Source organism: Lactuca virosa, chromosome 4 (genome assembly GCF_052849685.1).
Source record: "Lactuca virosa cultivar CGN04683 chromosome 4, Lactuca_virosa_CGN04683_v6, whole genome shotgun sequence".
NCBI lineage: Eukaryota > Viridiplantae > Streptophyta > Magnoliopsida > Asterales > Asteraceae > Lactuca > Lactuca virosa.
Window position 1 is genome coordinate 256,414,084 of NC_136429.1, and position 15,324 is coordinate 256,429,407.

Consider the following 15,324-nt stretch of genomic DNA (forward strand, 5'->3'; position numbering starts at 1 on the left):
CTTTCTCAAGACTTTGACACCCAACTCTCCCAGCTTGTCAATATGTGACTTCATCTCCAAGATGTGAGCACACATAGACCTTGCTTGCCAATAGGGCTTGAGTGACCTTGGACTATTCAAGAACTTGTGGGTTAGGGAGAATAATTGGAGGAGGTGGAGGAAGTGAAGTATGATTTCCATGAGCCAACCATGGGACATCATCTTCATTAGGAAAGCTTGTTCCAAGGGATTTGGGAAGATCATAGATGTCTAAACCAGACATCTAATATGGGAGATATTCAAGTCAGTTGATTTAAGTCCTTAATATAACACCCAATATGAAATATTAAGGCTAGGACCCAACACAATATTTTATAATATTGGAAGAGTGATGTCGTAATCCAAGCTATAAAATATATGAAGGTAGGCGAATGACGATTCACCAATTTCCACCATGAAAAACGAAATAATTTATTAGGTTTTAATTAGATTTGAAATTCCTAGATCTTTTGAGATTCATTGAACTTTTCAATGGCATGTTTTAATCTCGATTATGCCCTCTCAAGTTTTGTGACTGGGATGCCGAGGATCACAAAACAAGGTGTGAATAACCATGCAAATATACTTGGTACCCTTAATATTTATCACTTAATCGATGTGTCGGTTAACCACACGCGCTCCACTGATCCTATGATAAACATTAAGTTACCATTTTCCTTCCTTGTTAAATCCAGGTTAGTGTGCCGGTTAACCACACGCACTCCACTAACGACTTAAGCAAAGTGCAAAGTGTAATTTCATGGGTTAGCACCAAATTCACATTTTCCTAAGTAACTAAGATTGGGAATTTATAAGAGTTTAGTTACTTAGTATCTATCATTAATACTTTTAATGAAGGGAGAATTATAGTCCTTGTCCTACCCGTTCGGCTAACGACCCTCCACCAGTTAAGGAAGCGGTGGGTGAGAGTGGACACCCATTAAGTTGTCATTTTATAGGCAACAACCTTATACCCCCCTTATAGACCGGCTTCGTGAATGAAGCCTACTAACGGTAAGACTGACTTGCTCTTATACATATATATATATATATATATATATATATATATATATATATATATATATATATATATATATATATATATTATTAACTTATAATACTATAAAGTATAAGGGTTGAATTTTAACTTTTAAAACTCTAGGGTTTGGAATTAAAGTGTGTGTGAGACTTTACAAATTCCAAAACTTGAGGGCAAGTTTTGAACTATTCAAAAACTTTTGGATTTTCGTAACTTATGAGTTTAATTAAGGTTTTTAAAAACTTTAATGAAGAGACTCTTGAACATCCATAAGTTGAGGACAAGTTATGGAGTTCATAAAACAAAAAGACTCTTCAATTTTGTAACCTATGCATTTTAATGGATCTTTAAAAGAAATGATTTTTGGTAATCCATAACTTGAGGACAAATTATGGACTCCATTAAAACACATTTAGATCAAGAATTAACTAACAAACAATTTTGCAAATAGTTCCTATGATCTACCAAAACTCATAAGTGTATGAACAATCATATCAACAATTTCAAGAATTACATAAACACACATAAAGCTTGAAATTTTGAGAACAACTTTGAAATTGGTTTACCATAACCATTACCACATCAAAAACAAGTTTTATAAGTCCAAAATAGTTTAAGGTAATGATTCCAGACCAATTCCAGCCTTAAAGCTCGAAGATATGCTGTCAGGGGGTCCAACTCGTCGAGTACATGAACCAACTCGCCGAGTTGAATGAATTTAGGCATGGACTCGTCGAGTCAGCTGACCAGATAGCATATAAACTTCGATTTTCAGCAATTTGCATCAAGTATAAAAGAAAACAAGCCTAGGCTCTGATACCACTGAAGGGTTTTGAGCATTCTAACACTCCTATGATGTACATGCAACCCTATAAACCTTGGATCTATGTTTTCTCTATTAGCCATGCAAATATTTAATATTCCAAGGTTTCATCCTAACTAGCATAATATGAAGCAACTATACTACAAGAATCTAGTAGAATGACATACCTTTTGATATTGTAGCTTGATTCCATGGAGCTTAAGAGCCTAGTGCCTCAAGTGTGACACCTCAAATGGTTCACACAACACCAAGAACCCTTAGAATAACTAAAGAATAAGGATACATGCACCAAATCCATTTTTTCCCTCTTGTGTATATACACTAGTGCCCATTTCATGAACTAGGAGCCTCTTTATATAGTGTGGAGGATTAGGGTTACATTCATGTAAACCCTAATACCCATGACCTTTCATTTCCATAGGATCCATGGGTTAAACACTCCATGGACTATCCATGAAAGCTTAGCCCAACCTAAATGAACTTGGCCCACCACATATATAAGAGTCCATATTTAATTAGTTCCTTTTGATCACTAGATTAATTCTAAATTAATTCTTGATCAATACTAATTAAATAATATGATTTCATATTAATATATTAGAACTTATAATATATTAATATAAATCACTAGTATCCTTTTTTTTCTCATTTTGTCTATCCAATTGTTCTGATGCCATGCAACCCAAATGGACCATGCCAAATCGGGTCAAATACATATCAATTATAGTTATGGACTTAGACAATAATCCAACAAGTACGTTGTGCCAGTACGACAGACACCTACATTGGAGGCAGCTATTTGGGCTGCCAAGTTTGTTGAGGAGATGATCAAGGGAAGAACCGCCAGTAAGGTTGAAGTTGGCGAAAAGATAAAGTTTGAAGGAACTTCAGGTTCCAACAAGAAAAGCAAATTTTCGAAGTCTAATTCGAAGAAGTTTGGAAGAAGAGGAGGAGGCGAAGCGAAATGGTGTGAAAAGTTCAAGAAAAAGCACTCTCGGAAATGTAGTGAGGAGGTGACTTGCTACAAATGTGGAAAGACTGGGCATTATGTCCAACAAGAGAGTGTGTTTTGGATGTAACGAGGAAGGGCACATTTTGAAAGACTGTCCCAAAAAGAAGGAAGCAACAAAACCCAACATTCCCCCAAACAGAAGGCGAGAGACTTTCAAATGACACTTGAAGCTGTGAAAGAAAGCTGATGTCGCTTCAGGTACCTTTCTTGTAAACAAATTGCCTACCCAAATTTTGTTTGATTCTGGAGCCAACTACTCCTTTATTTCACATAAATTTGGTAGAAAACTAGCTTTGCCAGTTGATAGACTAGCTAATGCTTTAATAGTCGAGGTTGCTAATGGAAATAAGTTCCACGAGGAATTATTGCCTATTGAGTTAAATGGTTTCGACATCGTGCTGGGAATGGATTGGCTTAGCGCCAATGATGCCGAAATATTATGCAGGAAGAAGATAGTAAAAGTAAACCCGCCAGGGAAAGAGTCGTTTATGGTGTATGAAGACAAACGCAGAGTAAACTTTGTAATCATTTCCCTAATGAAAGCCAGAAAGTGTTTGGCCAAGGGATGTACATCATATCTAGCATTCGTGATCGATGCTAAGAAGGAAAAGAAGGAGGTGCAGAATATTTCGGTGGTGTGTGATTATCCGGAAGTCTTTCCCGAAGATCTTCCCGGATTACCCCCTGATCGACAAGTAGAATTCCGTATCGACTTGTTTCCAGGAACGACGCCAATAGCAAAAGCACCGTATCGACTAGCACCAACTGAGATGAAGGAGCTTATGACACAACTTCAGGAATTATTGGACAAAGGTTTCATTCGACCTAGTTCATCACCCTGGGGAGCTCCGGTGTTATTCGTAAAGAAAAAGGATGGGAGCATGAGAATGTGCATCGATTACAGAGAGCTAAATAAGGCAACAATAAAGAACAAGTACCCGTTGCCAAGGATTGATGACTTGTTCGATCAGCTGCAAGGTTCGAGCTATTTCCCGAAGATCGATCTTAGGTCATGATATCATCAGCTAAAGGTAAGAGAGCAGGATATTGAGAAAACTGCATTCAGAACAAGATATGGACACTACAAGTTTTTGGTTATGTCGTTTGGACTAACCAATGCTTCGGCAGCATTCATGGATTTGATGAACAGGGTTTGTAAGCCATTCCTTGATAAATCTGTGATAGTGTTCATAGATGATATTTTGATTTATTCAAAAAGCAAGCAGGAGCATGACAAGCATCTGCGTGAAGTGCTAGAAGTTCTGAAAAAGGAGAAGTTGTATGCAAAGTTCTCCAAATGTGAGTTTTGGATTCAAGAAGTCCAATTCTTGGGTCACGTGGTCAACCAAGAAGGGATAATGGTTGATCCAGCAAAGATTGAAGTTGTAATGAAGTGGGAACAACCGAAAAGTCCCACGGAGATCCGAAGCTTTTTGGGATTAGTCGGATATTATCGAAGGTTTATCCAAGGCTTTTCTTCGATCGCTACTCCATTAACAGCTTTGACCCACAAAGGAGCTACTTATACTTGGAGTGATAAGCACAAAGAAGCATTCGAGTTGCTAAAGAAGAAATTATGTGAAGCACTGATTCTATCTCTACCCGACGGAGTAGAAGACTTCGCTGTCTATAGCGATGCGTCTGGTGTTGGGTTGGGTTGTGTTCTAACCCAAAGAGAAAAGGTGATAGCATATGCATCTCGACATCTGAAAGAGCATGAAAAGAACTACCCCACTCATGATTTGGAGTTAGCAGCGGTAGTATTTGCTCTAAAGATATGGAGGCATTACCTCTATGGAAGGAAGTGCAAACTTTTCACTGATCATAAGAGTCTCCAATATCTCTTTAATCAGAAGGAATTAAATATGAGGCAACGACGCTGGCTAGACTTACTCAAGGACTACGACTGTGAGATCCTTTACCACCCCGATAAAGCCAATGTTGTCGCTGATGCTCTCAGTCGGAAAGTCAATCTTGAAAGAAAAAGGCCAAGAGCATTGCGAATAGAAGTTGTCTCGACAATTGTGGAAAGTATTAAGAAAGCTCAAGAAGAAGCTTCAGAGAAGAATGACCGAAAGGAAGAATGTTTGGGCAGAACGTTAGTGTTCGGTATAAACAGTCAAGGACTGAAGGTATTCCAAGATCGGATTTGGGTACCTAAGACAGGAGGCATAAGAGATCTTCTGATGGAAGAAGCTCACAAAACCATGTACTCGATTCATCCCGGTAGCACTAAAATGTATAGGGACCTAAAACCCTACTACTGGTGGCCGACGATGAAACTCGATGTTGCTAAGTATGTGGTCGAGTGTGTGACATGTGCGAGAGTTAAGGCACAACATCAGAAACCATATGGGAGTTTAGAAGCTTTACCTGTACCCATGGGTAAATGGGAAGACATCGCCATGGACTTTGTCACTAAACTGCCCAGAACAAAGAACGGTCACGACATGATTTGGGTGATCGTTGATCGCTTCACTAAGAGTGCGCACTTCATAGCAGCCAACGAGAAATGGTTTATGGATAAGCTTGCGAATTCTTACGTGAAGGAAATTGTGAGGCTTCACGGTGTTCCATTAACAATTGTATCAGATCGTGACAGCCGTTTCACCTCAAGGTTTTGGAGGAGTCTACAAGAGGAATTAGGTACCAAGTTGTGTTTTAGTATTGCTTACCATTCGCAGACTGATGGTCAGAGCGAGAGAACGATACAAACACTAGAATATATGCTGAGAGCATGTACCCTGGAATTCCAAGGTAACTAGGATGAACATTTACCTTTAGTAGAATTTTCCTACAATAATAGTTTCCACTCAAGCATAAAGATGGCACCTTATCAAGCTTTGTACGGACAGAAGTATCGTACGCCATCGTGTTGGCTTGAGACTGGGGAAAAGCAGTTTATGGGACCTGAGATAGTTCATCAAATTGCTGAAAAGTTGAAAGTGATTAGGGAAAGGATGTTAGCAGCTCAAGATCGTCAAAAGAGCTATGCTGACAAGAAAAGACAACCAATAACATTCGAAGTTCGAGATTCGGTTTTACTTAAAGTCTCGCCGTGGAAGGGACTTATAAGATTTGGTAAAAGATGAAAGTTGAGTCCAAGGTTTATTGGACCGTTTAAAGTTCTTCAGAGGATCGGGAACCAAGCTTACAAGCTAGAATTACCAGAAGAACTAGATGGTATTCATAACACCTTCCATGTGTGTTATTTGAGGAAGTTCACGGGAGATGTTCCCGATATAATTCCAATTTCTGAATTAAGGTTGGATGAAAGCAAGAGGCTAATTGAAGAACCGGAGGCACTCGTTGACCGTAAGACTAAGAAGTTGCGACGCAAGATGGTCGATTTAGTGCTTATGCGTTGGAAACATACGAATGGGCCAAATCTCACCTGGGAAACGGAGAGTGACATCATGAGTCGCTATCCGCATTTGTTTGCTGATGTGTGATTCCGGGGACGGAATCATCCTAAGGGGGAGAGAATTGTAACGTCCGTGTTTCTAGGCTAGGCATTAATGATGATGCAATAGTCAAGGTCAACCTTTGTAATTTATTTTTGAATTAATAAATATGTATTATTTGAATATTATGTGCTTATACTTAATTATTATGATTTAATAAATTAAGAATAAAAATAAGCGTCAAAAATAAACGTTAGATAAAGTCGATATCTATGAAGAAAGTTGTAGTGGTTGAAACAAGGATTCCAGAGATATAAAGAATACCGAAATCCGAGTTATAACGAAGAAGTTATGACCTGTCGAAGTTTCGCGACAGAACCGCTACGACACTGTGTGACGTAAATAGTGAATTTATGATAGAACGATTTTAAGCCTTATCGATCTAAACGAAAGTCGTAGAGTTCGTTAAACCGAGAGCGTGCATAAAAAGAACGCCCAAATCTGACGTCGTATGAGGAAGTTATGATTTTTCTAAGTTTCGACTTAGCAGTATGCAGCCCAAAACTCGAAATTTAGATCGGGTGATTTTTAGCCAAAACAATCTAAACGAGAATCGAAGATCTTGTCGATATTAGTGTAACGGTAAAAAGACAGACGAAAATGGACGTCGGATGAAGAAGTTATGAATTTTTAACGGAATTTTCCTGTTTCGGCCTGTTAAAAATATAACTTTAAAAATGAAATCAAAATTAGCCGACGGAGTCTAAACGAAAGTTGTAGATCATAATCTCACCTACGCGTGGATATAAAGAACGTCTAAAACAGAGCTTGTATGCTAAAGATATGAATTTCTAAAGTTCGGAGCACAAACTTCGAGACCTGACAGAACTCACGACGTGAACAAGAGGTTCACGACGTGAATTAGTGGATCAACACCTATCAAGCCTAGAAGACACGCGGCAAACCTACGAGCTGATCGGGATCAAAGTCACGACGTGAACATACATGGTTCACGACGTGAATGACGAATTTTCAGCCTATAAATACCAAGCTAGACCTCCGGGTTTTGTTTACAATTCTCATTTCTCTCTCAGTCTTTACTCCCTTTTAGCCTACTTTTAACCCCCTGAAGTCCCGGTATTATCCCGACAGCCGAAGCAAGTCCCGACGCCCCAAAGATCCCGATAAAAAGAGTTTTCGAGCCGAAACTCTGCCCGCGTGAAGCCCGGTTTTCGAGAAAACATCCCGGTTTCATCAAAGAATATGATTTTTAGAGCCGAAGTACTGTCCAATCATCGTCTTAACAAGTGAGTGTGTAGTCACTTTCATCTAACACATAGATATGAAGTATTTTCTAGAAAATACGTGCTATGTGTTTAAATATTATTTGTTTATTTGAGATGGATGTTGATTGAATGTTTTATACAGGTTTTAAACTGTATATGTATTTTTTTTTATCTACAAAAAATGTTGGGGTAAAACATGGGTAGATAGTTGGTGTGTGACAAAATAAAGTAATGAGAGGCCTCGATGTTATTGTTGTTCCAGTCATCTAGCGGAGTTTAGATAACGACCACGGACTTTTCTAGACAGTCCAGTGGAACGCTGGCAGGCTCGCAACCTGTAGGTGTTAATGAACTTGGGTGTTCATTTGCTGTACTCCATCCCCCACATGGTTGCCTTATTTGACTTAAATTGCTGGGAAACACCCGAAGCATTGTTGTCGCCCCGATGAAAATTCTTAGGCTAAGTCCCTTGTGATAGTTGTTTTAGGGACGTAAAGTGAGGATAACAGGAATGAGTAATCGGGTTATTGTTGATTGATGAAATTAATATAATTATTTATTGTGGGTTGAAAACCCTATATGCTCACCAGGCTCCCAAGCCTGACCCACTCAGCTTTTTATATTATAGGTAGTAGACCCAGAGCATAGTTGGAAGATGATGAGAGATTTTTGGATTATAGGCCAGTAGATGTAAATATCTGTTGTAAGGCTTATAATGTATTGTTTATGCTTTTGGTCTGTATAGGAACATGACATCCCGAGGTTTTGATATATAATGAAAATATATATTTCTTTAAGAAATGTTTTGATAAATTTTTATCATGTTTTGTTTTGGGGACAAATTCCGCAACATCTTTTAAAAAGATTACTCTGATATTATTTTAAAAGCATAAACTAAATCGGTCTTTTCTGGCCGAGAAATTTGGGGATGTCACACTTGTATATCTTTAAATGTACCGATTTATTTGTATATGATGAAAATGTTGAAATCATCAAAAAAAAATTCAAATGTATTTATGTAAATTCACATTTAATTTAGTTAGATTCATATGTGAATGTGAACTTTTGTTCGAATTTACATGTAAATCTGATATATCTATTTTAGCGATCGTTCGTATAGATATTTTTAATTTATATCCATCATTAAAATGTGAATGTTGACTAAAAATCAATATATTTTATCGATTTTTATAAATGACGGTCTTGTAAATTTTATAGATTTCAACATTTTGATTATACACAAATAAATATTTCTGGTAATCATAGGTAAATTTATTCAAATTCACATATAAATAACATAAAATTTGTTTGAAAAAGTCGGGTACAATAAACGTTTACATGTGATTATTTTATAAATATTTTAAAGATTCACATGAAAATCTGAACATAAATTTTGCGAAAAAAATTATTATTTTTTATATATTATACATCGATATGAATGTTTATTTAAAGAGTACAAAAAATTATGAATTTTAATATATATATTTTTGATAAACAATAAACTTTAACTTTTCAAAAACAAAGAAAATAAAATGAATTTCATTTTTTATATATCAATACTGATATATATTTAAAAAGAAAAATCATGAACATTAATATATTTAGTTTTTTTTTTCTAAAAATACATGCTTAAAAAAATAAAACAAAAAACTAAAATTGACTCTTTGGTGATAAATACATATCCATTGTATAAATCTACAACCTATATAACCATATAACCAATATTTTGGTGTCGGTCGTTTTTATATTCCGCTTTTGGTTGTATTAAGGGAAAACGACTTATATGGGTAAGTATGTTTCAAAATCGTTCAAAAAATATCATTCAAGTTTGGTGTGTCCAAAAAACACCATCCAAGTAAAGCATTTTGTACAAAAAACACCAACGAAGTACATTCTTTGTTCAAAATTGACCTTGTTGTAACCGGCAATTACCGGTAAAAAATAAGTAAAGGAAAAAAAAACAAGAGGAAATGACTCAAAGGGGTAACTATGTTTCAAAATCGTTCAAAAAACATCATCCAAGTTTAGTATGTTTAAAAAACACCATCCAAGTAAACTTTTCGTACAAAAAACACCAACAAACTATATGTTTGTTCAAATATTACCCACCGTTAACTGACTATTATAGGTTAAATGATGACTTGGCTTAACTATTATGACATGACATAATAATTATTGACAAACAATAAATGATATATTCCTCCTTTAAAAATCGATTTAGGGTTTCTTCATGAACGAATGACTTCTTCTTCTCCTATGATTGCTCTTCTTCTTCTAAAGTGATGATCTCGAACTCAAATCCAAAACCCAAATTCTTGACTTAAGGCAAAAAGGGCTCCTTTACCCCTGCCTAAATGGGCCTCCCTCCCCCAAAGGCCCAAATGCATAAAATGCCCAAAAAGTCATCCAAGCCCAACTACAAGGCCTCTAAGGCCCAATATGGCCCAAGAACCCCCCCCCCCCCCCAACATGGCCTTAAGCCCAAAAAATGACCTGCTACAATCAGGTGGACCTGAGGCCTAACTTAAACAAGTCCATGCATACGCCCAACATATGTTGAAGCCTCTGTGATCCGCATGTCGAGCCAGTACGTCGGACGTACTCCAAGCGTACGCCCAACGTACTCGGCTAGGGTCAAGAACCGTCAATCTTCCGAAGGCCATAACTTCTTCATTCTAAGTCTGATATCGTCATTCTTTATATCCACGGGAAGGAAACGAGAAGCTCTACACTTCTATCAACTCTCCCTTGCCTTAAAACTTTTTTAACATAAACCCAAACTTCATAAAGGCTTGAACTGATACTTACTGATATACCCTTGGGCTCCAACACAAACCAAACACTCGGTCCCCACAACCTACATTATCCATCACCAAATGGGTGTTACAGACACCACGACTTGTTACGAACGAATATAAATTCGAATACATCGTACACAAGTATCAGAACCATATCCCAGGAAACATGCAAAAGAAATGATACGAAACAATAAAATAACAAGGAAAGGACAAGAGACGTGCATGTCTGTAGACCGGATAATAAATGAAGGACCTGTCAAGACTATAAACTATTCTAACAACAAGTAGCCTATTAAATACCCCAAAGACATGATATCCGAGGCAGAGTAAGGTAAGGCAAAAAAGAGATAGCATACATAGAATGAAGAGTTATGGCCTTCGGAAGATTGGTGGTTCTTGACCCTAGCCGAGTACGCGGGGCGTATGCTTGGAGTACCTCGGGCGTACTGGCTCGACATTCGGATCGCAGAGGCTTCAGCATATGTTGGGCGTATGCATGGACTTGTTTAAGTTAGGCCTCAGGCCCACCTGATTGTAGCAGGTCATTTTTTGGGCTTAAGGTCATGTTGGGGTTCTTAGGCCATATTGGGCCTTAGAGGCCTTGTAGTTGGGCTTGGATGACTTTTTGGGCTTTTTATGGATTTGGGCCTTAGGGGGAGGGAGGCCCATTGAGGCAGGGGTAAAGGAGCCCTTTTTGCCTTAAGTCAAGAATTAGGGTTTTGGACTTGAGTTCGAGATCATCACTTTAGAAGAAGAAGAGCAATCATAGGAGAAGAAGAAGTCATTCGTTCATGAAGAAAACTTAAATCGGTTTTTAAAGGAGGAATATACCATTTATTGTTTTGTCAATAATTATTATGTCATGTCATAATAGTTAAGCCAAGTCATCATTTAGCCTGTAAGAGTCAATTACCGGTGGGTAATATTTGAACAAACATATAGTTTGTTGGTGTTTTTTGTACGAAAAGTTTACTTGGATGATGTTTTTTAAACATACTAAACTTGAATGATGTTTTTTGAATGATTTTGAAACATAGTTACCCCTTTGAGTCATTTCCTCTTGTTTTTTTTCCTTTACTTATTTTTTACCGGTAATTGCCGGTTACCACAAGGTCAAATTTGAACAAAGAATGTACTTTGTTAGTGTTTTTTGTACAAATGCTTTACTTGGATGGTGTTTTTTAGACACACCAAACTTAAATGGTATTTTTTGAACGATTTTGAAACATAGTTACCCATATAAGTCATTTTCCCTTCTATTAAATACAATAAAAGAAAAAGAACAAGACTTATAAGATAATTCAAAAGTAGTAAAGAAAAGAAAAAGGTGTTTAGACATAAAAGTACGATATTATCCAGGAAAGAACCACTAACTTTCTGCCAGATCTTTTTCAATCCATCTAAAAGTCTTCGAGTGCACCAAACCTTGTATACAACCTAAAGAATCCAGTGTGCCAACGTATCAAGGCCACAACATATTTGTGGCTCAAAAACCTTCTCACAAGCTGATGTGGCATCCACCTTTCTCCCACAACCCCCTATATTTTTCAAACCTATTCCTACCAAGACTTCTGCCACTTCCCCACTTAGATTTTTACACTCAACATCTACTTTTCTCCATCGCCGGCAACCACCACCCTCATGACGGATCCCGGTATCATATTGTTTGGGAAAAAGATCGGGTCTTTGGAAACCTTCAAGATTTCCGATTCTCCCCCCTTCGCCGTCGCTGATGGTGGCGATAATGGTTTTCCGATGGACGACAGCCCGAAAACACCATCTATCGATGAAGACGATTCGCCGGAGAAACACCAAACCACCGGAGGTCTAAAGAAACCCGACAAGATTCTCCCTTGTCCTCGATGTGAAAGCATGAACACGAAGTTTTGTTATTACAACAACTCGAACGTGAACCAGCCACGCCATTTTTGCAAGAGTTGTCAGAGGTACTGGACTGCCGGAGGCACGATGAGGAATATGCCGGTCGGAGCAGGTCGCCGGAAGAAAAAGAACACTTCATCGGATTGTCGTTTCATTATCTCTCACGAAGCTTTTGATGTCGGACCTCAGATTGAATTCGCTGCTGATAATTCCGACGGAGTTTACAATACTTCTCGTCAACCAAAAGTTCTTTCCTTTACTCCAAATTCGCCGTTGTGTAGAGGGAAAGAAAGCGGAGACGATTGTTCTAGTGGAACAACCACCGTTGTTTCTTCCAATTCCGTTGTTGAGAAACCAAAGGAGAATAACGGATTCCATTCTCAAGTTCATTGGATTCCAGGGACTCCATGGTCGTATAATCCATGGGTTCCAATGCAGATTCCGACGGGATACCCTCCGATTCCATTCTACCCTCCGCCGTACTGGAATTCCGTTTCCTGGTTACCTCCGGCGACCTCTGCTCCAAACTATTCTGTCCTGGGAAAACATTCATCAGATCGGGAATCAATTAACCCAATTGAGGAGCCGAAGAAACAGAAGAATTCGATTCTAATCCCCAAAACGCTTAGAATCGATGATCCAGATGAAGCTGCGAAGAGTTCTATATGGGCAACACTCGGAATCAAGAACGAAAACTGTAGCAGACGAGATCTTTTCAAGGGGTTTCAATCAAAAGGAGATGAAAAGAAGAAACAACCGATCACAGAACCTTCGTTATTATTACAAGCAAATCCTGCTGCGTTTTCAAGATCGCTTTACTTTCAGGAAAGAGCCTAATGTGATTTGTGTGAATACGATGTTAAAAATCAGTATAATATAATAGGAGGGAATAGCAATAGGGTTAATGTGTTTTTTTATAGTTTTAGTGTTTTAGATGTTCAGATTTTTGTAAATCTTTTCTTGAACTTTGAATGATAATCAAACAGGATGAACATTTCTATACAAGATAACTGTTAAAGCGTTAAATGTCAAGTGTTAAGAGTTAATCACTAAGAAAGCATCAATGAGCAGTACTGTACAACCCATTGATGCATACAACCATCACTTTAGAGTGCACCTTACTATATGATAAGTATATCTTTATATCTAATAATCTTAGAGTGCACCTTACTTACATTATCTTTATATCTAATAATCTTGGTAATATGGGTGGATATATCAAAATCAGAAGAAAAGTATTAAAAAGATCGAAGATATTTTCATGTCATCAAGAAACTGAGGCCACATTTTGGGTGTAAAATTGAGTTGTTTTGTGGTCCCAAAATGGCATATATATGTATATCTATATATCTTTTGTAATGGGTATTTTCTTCCTTTTGCTTTCTTGTTCTATAAAGTAGTGGTGGAACTATGGTGGCCCATATTTGTTTATATTGGTAATTTATATAATATTAAGTTTTGTATGATCTATAAAATCGAATCAATGGCTCTCAAATCAATCGATCAAGGCCACACATTTGGTAAAATTATCTGACAAGTTTGAGAATATCCAGCTATACTTATTTAATTATATCATGTGGGTATGTGTATCTCATTTGGAAAAGGAAGTTCATGGCGTATTATGGAGATATATATCAAATAGTATAAATAAGGAAAGCGACAGCTTTGACGAAAGTATCTTTATACATACAACCTTTTTTTTACATCGTTAGAAACCTAAAAATCCTAGAATGGTAATAACTGTCAGGTGAATTTAAGATAATGAAACCGTCTAATGGACAGATCCACATGTGTGCAGCCTAAAGTACAACAATTTCCTGGAATGATGCATGCATGTACATGTAGTTGTAAGATGTATTTTAGTGTATGGACATTTGTTACGACATAATCTTACTAATGGGTTATGGGGATACAAACAGGCTATAAAGGCATCAAATATAATCCAACAAACAACAAATAGGAATTCTAGTTTCAAGCAAAAGAAATTAAATATCCTCCTACATTTTATTCCTAATGATCCTCCTACCATATAAAAGGGTTACAAGTGGATTAAATTAGTATTAATTTCATTAAATGTGTCATTAAATTTGACACATGTCAACATTTGATATGGTAGGAGGATGAGTAGGAATAAAATGTAGGAGGATATTTAATTTCTCTTGAAGCAAACATAAAAATCTCAATATCTCATAATCCATAAGATAATCAAAAGTTCAATCAAATATAATCCAACAAACAACAAATAGGGTGTTTAAACCCCTGTAGTCTTTGATTTTCTTATTCCAGCTAGTGGAGCGGTTGTATAGAATCCAAACTAGGATTCCTCTTTCGTAGTCACACCCAAGAATTATGCTAGCAACCTTGACAACCTTCTTGAACTGCAGAGAACTCAACCCTAAACGATTAGGGTTATGTTCGTCTAATGCGCCGTGTAACTCTATCGATCGTGACGCGAACTTCGAGCATATGTGTTTCTTTGAGAGTGGGTGAGGGTTGCCGAATTTAGGGTTGAGAGATCAGCCTCAAATCCACTTATGGGTACTTCTATTCATAGGGGAGAGTGTAGAATCCTTATTTGATAATTACTTGGTCACTAAGTTATTATCCTTAAAATTCGACTTTCAAATCTTTACACTTTAATACTTTAAGTTCTATATGTGTCTATTAATTTATTAAACACTAATAAATTAAAAAAATTAGATCCCTAATATTATCTCTTGTCAATTATTGTTTCAAGTGTCATTGCGTGTAACCCATAAATACTTTGCTATTAATAGTAATATTACCAACTATTGTGACTGCACACACTATTTCCAACACTTTTCCACTTGCACAAGTCACCAACAATATGTGGTCATATATTCCCTAATAATAAACAGAAGGTATGTCATACAATGCAACTGTTGTATTCATACAAGCTAGCTATGAGACAACCCTTAGATAAGTGATCAAATATTCTTTTGTTTTACAAGATATCTATATGAACCCGAGACATGGAAGCGCATCATCTCAATGTTCAAGATTATGTTTCCCGATAGAGATTTATGATGACCACATCAGACT

General features: G+C 37.1%; 1 pseudogene; it reads left to right on the plus strand.

The window, feature by feature from the left end:
• Positions 1–11,858: 11,858 nt before the first annotated feature.
• Positions 11,859–13,287, plus strand: LOC145108203 (cyclic dof factor 1 pseudogene; annotated as a pseudogene).
• The last annotated feature ends 2,037 nt before the right edge of the window (positions 13,288–15,324 follow it).